This window comes from Neolamprologus multifasciatus, chromosome 7 (genome assembly GCF_963576455.1).
Source record: "Neolamprologus multifasciatus chromosome 7, fNeoMul1.2, whole genome shotgun sequence".
Lineage (NCBI taxonomy): Eukaryota > Metazoa > Chordata > Actinopteri > Cichliformes > Cichlidae > Neolamprologus > Neolamprologus multifasciatus.
Genome location: NC_140445.1, coordinates 47,951,208 through 47,962,441, shown reverse-complemented (window position 1 = coordinate 47,962,441; position 11,234 = coordinate 47,951,208).

Below are 11,234 nucleotides of genomic sequence, written 5' to 3'. Positions count from 1 at the left end.
ATCAATTTCCCAAAAATGGCAAATGCAGCAAAAATGTTAAAATATATGCAAATTGTTATTTTAGAAAAATTGTCAAAAGGTTAAATAAACACTCCAGGTTCATTTAGCTCACGGTTCAGGCTTCACAGGGTTAGTGTATATAACAAAATAGGATATTGTTGGTACTGGCACATAAAGCATCAATTTGAAACAAAGCACTAAGCACAGCATACGTGCTTTATACAAAGTAAAAAAGTCCAGTTTACTTTATTAATGCATGTAGTGTTAAAGCCGGTGCAAATGGGCAGGTTCACTTTAATTATGTCACTTAAATGCTGAAAACTCACTTCAGTCTTCACAAACTGAAGCCTGCAAGTTCACAATAAGACAAGCAACCAGGAGCAAAACAACACGTTTGTGAGTGAATTTAAATGCTTCAGTTTGGCAGTGATGTCACTGGTGTTTTGACTACCCCGTGCTCCATGCAAATACACACACAACCTCATCCTCCTCTTTCTGGCAGCATCAGCCAGCTGTCTCTCCTGCTGCTTTCAGCTGATGAAGAATAGGGGAGCTGGGAGGATATGAAGGAGGAAGGGTGGGGGTGGGTGGGTAACAGCTGAGCAGATGAAGTAGCCCCTACTGGGTTTGCCGAGGACGGGCTCTTTCCCAGCCACCCCGCAGCCGTGCAGCTGCCGAGGCACCAGCTGTCCTGATGATCGCACCAAACAGACCAGAGACTTCCTCGCTGTCAATGGAGTGGAAGTGCTGTAGTGTCGTCTCACTGTATGGACCAGCTGACACTGTCACCCCCCACAGCTACTCACACCTAAACGATCCCAGACAAAACACACATGGAAATGCACAATATATCCCATTTGACTCACACAGCTGTTCAATTAAAGATTTGTGTTAAACTGAACAGTAAATCTGCACCTTTATGTTACATGACTGCAATCACATATATGGAGTAATTACACCTGGAACAATTACTAGTTATTTCCAAATGTAAAAAATGTAGAATTACAAACAAACTAAGGTGTTCAACAAGCTGGTCGAACATGTCTAACATAACTGCACCTGTTTTGTGTGGCGGCAGATATGATAACAAACGTGACGTTATAGTTTTATGCTCACCATAAACTAGCAGGCAACTGGATATTTGTTGCATTCATATATGCAAATGTGTTGATAGGTTGCTGTTTTTTCAAAAACAGTATTTGCCCCAAAACATTAACATTCTGTGTCCAGCAGTTTTCTGGAGCTATTTCATAAAATGTGATTCCTCACTTTAACCTCCTAGGACCTGGCATCCACATATGTGGACATCACATTTTTGGTTGTCTACACCAAAATACAAATTTTGCTCTACAAAGGCCTGATATCCACTTACGAGGACATTATACTGCCTCTCTTTTATCAAAATTTAAAACGAATATCCTCATATGTGGCTCTCATTTTTCTTGGAAACAAAAATCAGGTTAAAAAAAATCTGGTGATTCTTTGTTTTTACATTCATCAGGTCCCAATCAGCCCAAATATCAAAGAGAAATTAAAAATGCATGCAGTGGAAGAGTTCAGGTCTTAGGAGGTTAAAGCTATTTTCACACTATAGCTTTAAACCTTTCTTAACATCACCGAACTGAGCTGTATGTGACAACAGAAGTGTCCTACACACGTTTTTAATCGGCTAGCTCTTGCGAGACGCTACATCTTAAGAAAACACCAGCAAGTAGAAAAGCACTAAAAATGCATGTGAAGAACTGCACTGATGGTTAAAAGAAAGAGTGTATTAATCAGTGTGGTGAGGAAGAGAAAAAAGCAAGGTAATGTGCAGTTTAATCATACGAGTCATACAATACTGTAGCTACATGTTTGCTACTAGCTGTTTACTGTTAGCATGTCACGTCCACACTTTGGTTTTGTTTTGTGAGTTTTGTTAAGGGTCTTTGGGGAGGTTTTTTTGTGCATTTTGTCAGCATTTTTGCTGCAGTTGCAGTGCATTCTGACCTTTCAGGGCCGCTGTAGAAGCAGTTAACAGGTCAGCTCAGCTCTCACCTGAACCCTTTCACCTGAGCCAAATGGAACAGATCCATGAACAAATGTTTGTGGGACTAAAGGTTCAGATCGACAGAGACAGCTTTTTTTTTTCCAGTAGTCAACAGGTATGTTATTAGCAATGTGGAATTACAATAAAGCTCAGTTTTGTTGCAGGATCTCTGTGAGGTTTAGAAGTGAACACTATGACAACTCAAAAATAAGTGAAACTGTTTCTTTAAAAAAAAGCACAACTGTAACACAAGTTGAGTGGAAAAAAATAAAGTACATTTTAATCCTGTGAGTTACTACGAAGGCAAAGTAAAGTGTTAAGCAAACAGTAACTGAGAACATTGATGTTTATATCTCAAGCCCAGAAAAGCAGAAAACTCACAGCTGTTACATAAGTTAAGATCAGCGGTAAAAGGCTGAGTCTGAAACAGCTGAATTAATGAGTGGTTAATAATTAAAAAACTAGTCTGCCAGTGCAGACATTATGAGTTTGATCCCACTGGATCACTTTATTATGGTGCTTGTCCTTGGATTTCCTATTTTAGGACATAATAAAACTGAACACTGGCCAGAGAAAGTACATTATGACTCTAAAAGGAGCTACAGTGCTCCTCAGCCGGACCTCGGCTATGGGCTAATCTACACGTGTTCCACATAATGAGTCTATTAGCACAGCTGGATAAACAAGCCTTAAGGTTCAGTACAAATACATCAGTGTGCAGACACCTGATCCTCATCTTACTGCCTGATTTATTTTCACTTTTATTCAACTCAGAAAGGCTCTCTCAGTGTTTTATAGCAACTTTAAGAAGACATACTCACTCACTTTAAATGTTTATCTGGCAGCTGTTTGTTCAGGCAAGAAAATTCTTTTTGCGTAATTGTTTTGGTATTTAATATATTATTGTGTCTTATCCACATCACATCTACTGATAATATCAGTCACTCATATTAGTTTTCTTTACCTTTTTGAAACAGCTATTGTTGATTGTCTGTTTCATGTGGTTGGAAGGAAGGAGGGAGGACTGTGTGTGTGCATGTGTGTAATACAGAGATGAAGGTCAGTGTGGGGGCCCATATGGAGGGTGGATGGGAAACAAGTTTATGGGCGTGAGTACCACAACATACCACATATGGGAGACTATTGGGTTAGAGATGGCGTCACGATGGTCAGCCGACCGCAAACTGAATTCAGTTACAGTGTAATTGGATGTAATGTAATTGAAAATAAAATTAGTCTCAAATAACAGTTTAACAAGCTAATTCTGTGAGCCTGTTTGGTGACATACAGAAGCTGAAATCATTATGTCAGCTCATCATCACATGTGTAAAACATGCACATCAATAGAACAGAACAGTAAAATCATACAAAAAATGATTTCAGTGACTTTGAACGAGTTATGGATGTTGGTGCCAGACAGGCTGGTGTGAGTATTTCAGAAAGTGTTGATCTACTGGGATTTTTTGTACCACATTCAGGATTTATATAATTGTCCAAAAACTGCTCAGCATGTTGAATTAGATGGGCTAGAGCACCAGAAGACCATGCTTAGTGCCAGTCATTTCACATTAGAACAGGAAATAGAGGCCACAATTCACATGGGCTCACCTGGAAAAGCTGCTGTGATGAGTCTCAACTTCTGCTGCAACATTTGGATGGCAGGGTCAGACTTTGACATAAATAACAACCAATCATAAATTGTATCACTATTTCAGGCTGCTGGTGATGGTGTATTGGTGTTCTTGGCACATTTTAGATCCTTTGCTTTGTACTAAATGAACACCACAGTCTAAGTATTGTTGCTGACCAGTGACCACCTCCATCCCTTTATGGTTTGAAAGGATGGAAGGAAGGACAGAGGCTGTGGCTTGATGCAATTTCTTTAGTTTTTAGTTCTTTTAATATATATATTTTTTATTTTAAATTTAAGAAGTTTGCATTTGTATGTTTGTGTTAGTGAACAGCAACATTATTTTTTTGTGAAGCAGTGAGCACTGGCGCACTAATATAGTTTCCTATGTCTTCATATCCACATTGTAACTGTGTTCTGAAGCGTACTTTGTGGATTATGCCCTGTGGTGGGGCGTGGTCTGCGGTGGCGTGCAGGGAGGGCGGACGCACCTGCACGGCATCCGCAATCACGCCCGCCAGGTTAAAACACGGGGACTCAGGTGTGTGTGGTGTGAGGTGTTGTGAATAAAATGTCTGAAAACGCTGATCCCTGGACCCGCCGTGCCTTATTCGTGCCACATGCCCTACTTCACAAAGATGTGATAATTTCAAACTGGTTTCTTGAACATGCCAGTGAGTATTCAAATGGCCTCCACAGACATCAGATCTCCAATAGAGCACCTTTGGTGTAATGGGACATTTGCATCATGGATATGCAGCTGATAAATCTGCAGCAATTGTCTGATGCTATCATGTCAATATAGAGCAAATTCTCTGAGGAAAGTTTCCAGCACCTTGACTCTATGGCATTAAGAATTAAGGCAGCTCTGAAACACAAAGGTATAACGTGACTGGTGAGTGTATATCATCATAAATAACACATTGAGGTAGTGCAGAATGAGAAACCCTCTGTTACTGCTATTTAACACTCACAAGCTGAAATCACATCTCTAATAAAGAGACCATAAACTTTCCAGCAAACTGATACATTTCTCTAATCCTGCTTTTCAGTGAGTGAGCACAATAAAAAGGGAGCTCAGAAAAGGCTTTGGGGTCCTCAGGGTCAGGTCGTTGTTGGATCAGTTTCCCCCAACCATCACCATGTCAGCTGTAGCAATCCATCACACAAGGCCCAAGCACTGGCCTGGGAGCCCCTAAACCAACAGTGACTGGCCACAGAGAAGGGTGAGCTGCTGTCCCAGGCCCTCCCACCATCACCTGTCACCTGTTATTGTCAGCAGCCCTCTGACTCCTTATAGAAATCAGGGCAGCAGCTGGCCTAATGAAGCAGACTGTGTGATGGGTGGCCTTTGCGAGTGTGTTAAAGGTTGCTTTGCAAGTCCTTTTGCTGTGTACCAAGGCCTCTTTTGCCAAAGAAAAAAAAAAAAACATCTCGCACCAGAACACCTTATCTAAGGGGGAATGAGGTTTGCTGGGCACCAAGAAAATAGCTTTCATTTAGTAGGGAGGGGAATGATCAAAAGCCTTTCATGGTTTGAAATTATCTCATTGTTTGTTTATATAACAGCTTGAGAACGGGTGAGTCATTTGTTCTTTAATTTCCTTTAATTGTCTGGAAATATAAGCGGTGAGCAGACCTCTTCAGTTACGGGCTGATCAAAACTCAAGGGAGAGAACCAAATCAAACCAAAACAGATGACAATATATAGATTTTTAAAAAATACTTCTCTCCATGGATATATTGACCCACTACCAAACCAATCTGTGAAATCTGTGAAAAGTACAGAGCACCAATGGTAGACCTACCAATTCTGTTATTCTATGGCAAATGCCAATCAGGCTACACGTTGCTGGGCAGTGAGAACAGAGCTCACCAGAGGACATTAGCCACACAGGCCATCCTCATGAAGTCTGTTTCTGATTGTTTTATCAGAGATATTGACACTAGTGTCCTGCTGGAGCTCACTTTGTGGCTCTGGTAGTGGTCATCCTGTTCCTCAGATACCCTTCCCGCTGATGGTTTAAGGACCTCTATGACCCTGTCCAGCTATCCAAGCCTGTCTCCTGGAATCTCCTGTATGCTCCTGATTTGTGTGCTGAGAGACACACAAGCCTCCTGGGAATAGCACGCACGAAGGTATCGTTTTAGAGGAGCTGGACCTGTGTAACCTCTGTAGGATCCAGGTGTCACCTCATGCTACCAGTAGTGACACTGACCCTAGCCAAATGTCTGTGGCCTCCATCTGTAAAACAATTCCTGTTTTGTGGATTGCCTCACTGCCTAGTGCACCTGTTGTTAATTTTATGAAGACCAAAGCGGCTGAAACTTATTAGAACCCCCCCCACCACCACCACCACCACCACAACCACTTAACTGACAGATCAGTAACTCAGTTTAATTGTCACGATGCAAAAAAGCGTTCCTTTAATTTTTTGAGCAGTATACTGAACATGGAGCCCACTCCAAATACATATTCCCCATACGTCTTTCATGAGAGGCTCTCTGCACACTAAATGTCCACTTGAATCACCACTTGATATATATATGTATAAATAAATAAAAATATCACATATTTATATGGCCTCAAAGTAAAATAAAAAATAAAGTCTGTATATCTCTCTCTAGTTGTTGTTTGCAGATTAGTTGAGATTATGTGTGATTTTCTTTACAACAAAGTATTGATTGCGATGATTATTAAGCTCAGAGCAAAAACAATAGGTCACCAGCTGGTTAGCAAATGAAGCACTGAGCTCCCACTGGCAGCTCAGTCAAGACTGCTGCTGATGGTGAGAACTACAGTCAGAGAAGTCAGACTGTGACTATTTGTCGACTTGTGTTATACCTGTCACTTCATAAGAGGACACAGCAGGATACTGTTGAAGGTCTTCAGGGACATCAGTGTATGCAGAGTGAAATCTGCCTCTGTTTCAGATGTGCTTTTTGCACTGTGGGGTGGGGTTGAAGCTGGCATTAGCAACACAAAAGTGACAAAATCTTCACTGCTCACAGGAGCTGACTCTGCCAGCTGAGCAATCTAACTATTTTGGCTATATTACACCAGTTTGAGACATTGTCTGTGAAAGAATTTGATGAGGCCTAACAGATGGGATTGCTTTTAGATCAGTCTGACAATCTAATACTGGTAAACATGTTCATGAAATAAATCAAATTCTTACCATTTGCAATATGTATTTTCTTGGTTTAGCAGTAATTATACAGAAAGGATGAATGTCAAAATCACACACAGTTCTCAGTTCTCATTGCCTAAGAAATACAAAAAAACAACAACTAAAAACAGCAAGAATAAAATAAAACAACAGATTATTCTACATTATTTTTTTGGTGTGTTTATTTATGAGAGAAAGCATCAGTGCAAACAAACCTAAATGAATTCCTTGTGAAAGCTAAATAATGAAGGTGATAACAGGAAATTAAGGGAAAGTGACAGAGTCAGCATTACCTTAAGTGGAAAACACATGGGGACAACTGTTAGACTGCCATTAGGACCTCACACATAGACAAAAGCAGGTCAGCACCTCAGCTGTGTCTTGACATGTGGGTGTAAGAACCTGGCATCAGGGGTGGCCATATCCAAAGGTGTGCAAACCACAAAGTGATTCAAGAAAAGAGACGATGAGAAGTTTTATTTAAGCATCTCTAATCTTAGCTTGATCAAAAGAGAGACATCCTCTTCTGAGCCATATCCCCAAACATTCTCAGTAATGGGTTTGATTACTGGTGCTATTTTTTTTCTTGCTGTTATGTAACAATAAGTAGGTGGGGTAATTTGACTGATTTATTGTTTTGTCTTTTCTGTTTTCCTACTAGTGTTTGTACTGAAAGTTAGCTGCAAATCAGAAATCGCAAAGACAGTTTTCTCTAATTGTGTAGAAGTGAGGAACTGTGACTAGGGAGCAATAGTGGAGAGTAAAAGAAAAGAAAGTGATTGCTTTAAATATGTGGTTTCACAATGTACGGTATGTAGTATGTTTACTATAGAAAAAAACAAGGGTAACTACAGCTATTTATGCTTATTTATGTATTTTGCGTTTGTCGTTGGTGTTCTGCATTTTGGTGATGTGTCTGAGGTTGAACAGGCATGAGGCTGGTTGTTTTGTTATTTTATATGAATTTCCTGTGGTTTGTGCAACTTTCTCATGCTAAACAAGAACATCTGCCAGCAGTTTATTTACACTTTATTTGCACCACGCCAAGGGTGTGTTTCAGAAAGACTGTGAAAGCAGGTTTGTGGTGCTCCATTTAAACTCCTCATTCAATTAGTGACTGGCAAGTCTCATATCAGAGCATACTAACTTGTTAAAATGAATGTCTTTACAAACACTGAAGAAGCTTTTAAAATCAGTCTGCCATCAGTAGACACTGTGGCTTTATTATCAGCTCAGAACAAAATGTATACATCTTTCTCACGTTGTGACTTTGTGGTCTGTGAAGCAGCTGTCAGCATTTTGTGAAATATTTGTTGTAGCAAACACTATTTAGGTAAAAGTAACCTGTGTGAGTGTTCAAACATGTGAAACTCTGGTAAATCATTAGTCAGTTATTATATTGCAGTCACTCATATTGATGTTGGAGATAATGTAAATATATGAGTGAAGATGAGTGTGCTAAAATCATTAAGATTCTAAAACTGGAATAAATTGAGCTTAAAGCAACTGTCATTAAATTTATCAGTGGAGCAGACCTCAGGACATCCTGTGATTGGTTTTGCTTGGTGGTAAAATGTAGAAATCTTGTACACCTTTTGCACAGAGTGGCAACTTTCTCATACTCACATGTCTGAGATACCAGCAAACTCTTGTTGCACTATTCAGTTACCAGTGCAATAAGAGTTTTTTGGGGAAGGAAATGTTGACTTTTATTTAGATTTATTTCAAACTCTGTAGTTTCTCATGAAGTGAGAATGCTGGGGCTTGCGTTTTGTGTTTTTGGTATCTGTTTTTATGACTTCAACTCAAGAAACAAAGTATTAAAAAATATATTAAAATATATTTATTAATGTCAAAATGCTCTAGATCAGGGGTGTCAAACTCATTTGACATCATGGGCCACATATAGCCCAGAGAAACTACATGATAATTTTGTGAAATTACAGAAAACGTTCTGGTAGTTCATCTTCCAGACTGTTTTGTAGTTATGAAATTGTAAATTATAACAAACACATTTTGGACTGGCTGTAAAGAAAACAGTCATTTCTACAGCAGACAGTGAAAAAACAGGAACTTTTCTGTGATTTCATTGTTTATCCATTGAATGGCAGTTGGAGATGGGGGGTTAACAATCTATCTAATCTAGTTTAAAATCGATGCTGTTCTTCATATTTTCCAAACCCGTCTGTTGGGCCAGATTGAAGTATTTGCTTTGTGTTTGACACTACTGCTCTAGATGGTGTTTTTAGCATTAAGCAGATCGTGCCAGCAGAGGGAGGGAAGGTGCTTGATGGTGTTTTATGCAAATCATTCCAATATTCCAGCCTTGAGTTCAGTATCCAGCATCTTCTTGGCACTTAAGAAAGTCCATGGCACCAATCAACACCGAGCTCAAATCCGAATAAGAGAGACAGCAGATGGAGACGTATTTGCATTCTCGAGCAGTTGGAGTGAACAACACAACAGATGCTTTGCTTTTATTTTTTCCCGTGTTCGCTCGGACATTTGGAGGTATGGTAGGCAGAGAAGGACAAAGAGCCAAGGCCAAATATCTTGGCTCTGCAGGGACAACAGCTGGGAGAACAGACCAGGAAGTCGTTTCACTTCATTAAAGACTCAGCATGAGAGCAGCAGAGCTTTCCTAGCTCACCCCGTTCTCATGATCACTCTACTCCTCCTCCCGCCTACTGGCCAATACACACTTGTGCATATGCCTTTTCCCACCACTGATGGTTATAAGTCCAATTAAACATGGCACCTATTCCTAAACCTTTCCCATCAGTGCAATAAACTATCCCCCAAGTCTGTTTCTATTTCTAACGTGGTCATTGAACTTCCAAGCTCCTCACAGCTGATCCTCTTACAAGTGTGAAAGTGCTCTCTCCCTCTCCTCCATAGCGGAGCTGCTGTTTCACAGGTACAACAACCGATCTGCTGGGATGACAAAGTGTTTGTGGGAGTAATCTGAGAGTTTATTACCTCTTTATTTATCTTTTTCCATTTTGCCTCATTTGACTAGTTTCCTGTATGTAACCTTGCACCACCACACACTCATCACCAAGCATGTTTTTAGCAGGTACAAGTCCACATCTTTTGGCATCATTGGCGTCAATGAGTAATAAACAGTTACTTCATGATTTGCTCGTTCAGTGAGTGACGAGTCCCTCCCCAATAGCACTACAAAAGAATACACCTGTTAGAATCTGCTTAATCCTAGCCAGCGGCCCTGCTCTCTCTGTGCTTTCTGGGGCCTGGTCTAATCCACACAAGGGCTCCGGGCCAAGGCCAGGGCAGATTAGACCCCCACCATCAATTTATCCATCCATGAACACACACCTCTGAGTCTGGCCCCTATAGCAAGTGTTTGAATTGGCCTCTTAATCCTTGGACTCAGTGGAGCCTTCCACCCGAGCACACAGCCACCTTCCCCCTCTGCCCAGACTTAATATTTATGCATCTTTTCCATACCCACTCACAAATCTGGCCCAGCCCAGCACTCACCACTATGACCCCACCCAACCACTACCCCACTCTGCCCCCACCTCCTTTCCCACTCTGCCGCCACCTCCTTTCCCTCCCCTGGTGGGTCTGAAAGCCCATTGATTTGTTGATTTCTCCCCTTTTGTCTGCAGTCGGCCGAGTGTTAATGGGACATCCAGAGTCCAGAGCGCAGTGACAGGACTTTTGGCATGGGAGATTAAGGTCCTAATCTGGGCATCTGTCAATGTCCAGTACTGCTTTTTCTTTGCTGTTTGGAGAGGGGCCTTTTCTTGAGTTATTTTCAGTGTTAATTAGCTGTTCAAGCTGAAGACCCCCTGAGAAAAAAGAAAACTCCCCGATTCAAATAGACCATAGAGGCAGTTTACAAATAAAGCCACATGTCTGAAAGCAGTTGGGCAATAAATGAAGTTGATTGATTTCTAATGCTGGTGGTGCACTGTGTTAACAAACACATCTGTAATCCTGTGTGGGCAGTTCATTGTACTTATACCACGATGTAGTACAATAACAGTCCCCAAAAGGTTGGCATTAGGATCACATCTGTGTGTATAACTAAGGTTGTAAGTATAAACTGTGGCAGTGTAGTTTGCAAATCAGTCCCTGGGTTATGTCCTTTATAAGTAGGGATGGGTATCGTTTAGGTTTTATCCGATACCAGTACCAAACCGGTACTTTTGAAACGGTGCTTGAACTGGTGCTCAAACCGGTGCTTAAAGAATGGAGAACACAAACTTTGTCCAAAAACCTCTCCTGTTCAGCTGTTTTTTTGTAAAATGATAACAATGTTAGCCTTTTCTGCAGCTATAGGGCGTATATGGTATCACTCTTGGCTGAAAGCAGTGCTAAAACAATGGAAAAAACACAAACTTTGTCCAAAAACCTCTCATGTTTAGCTGTTTTCCAC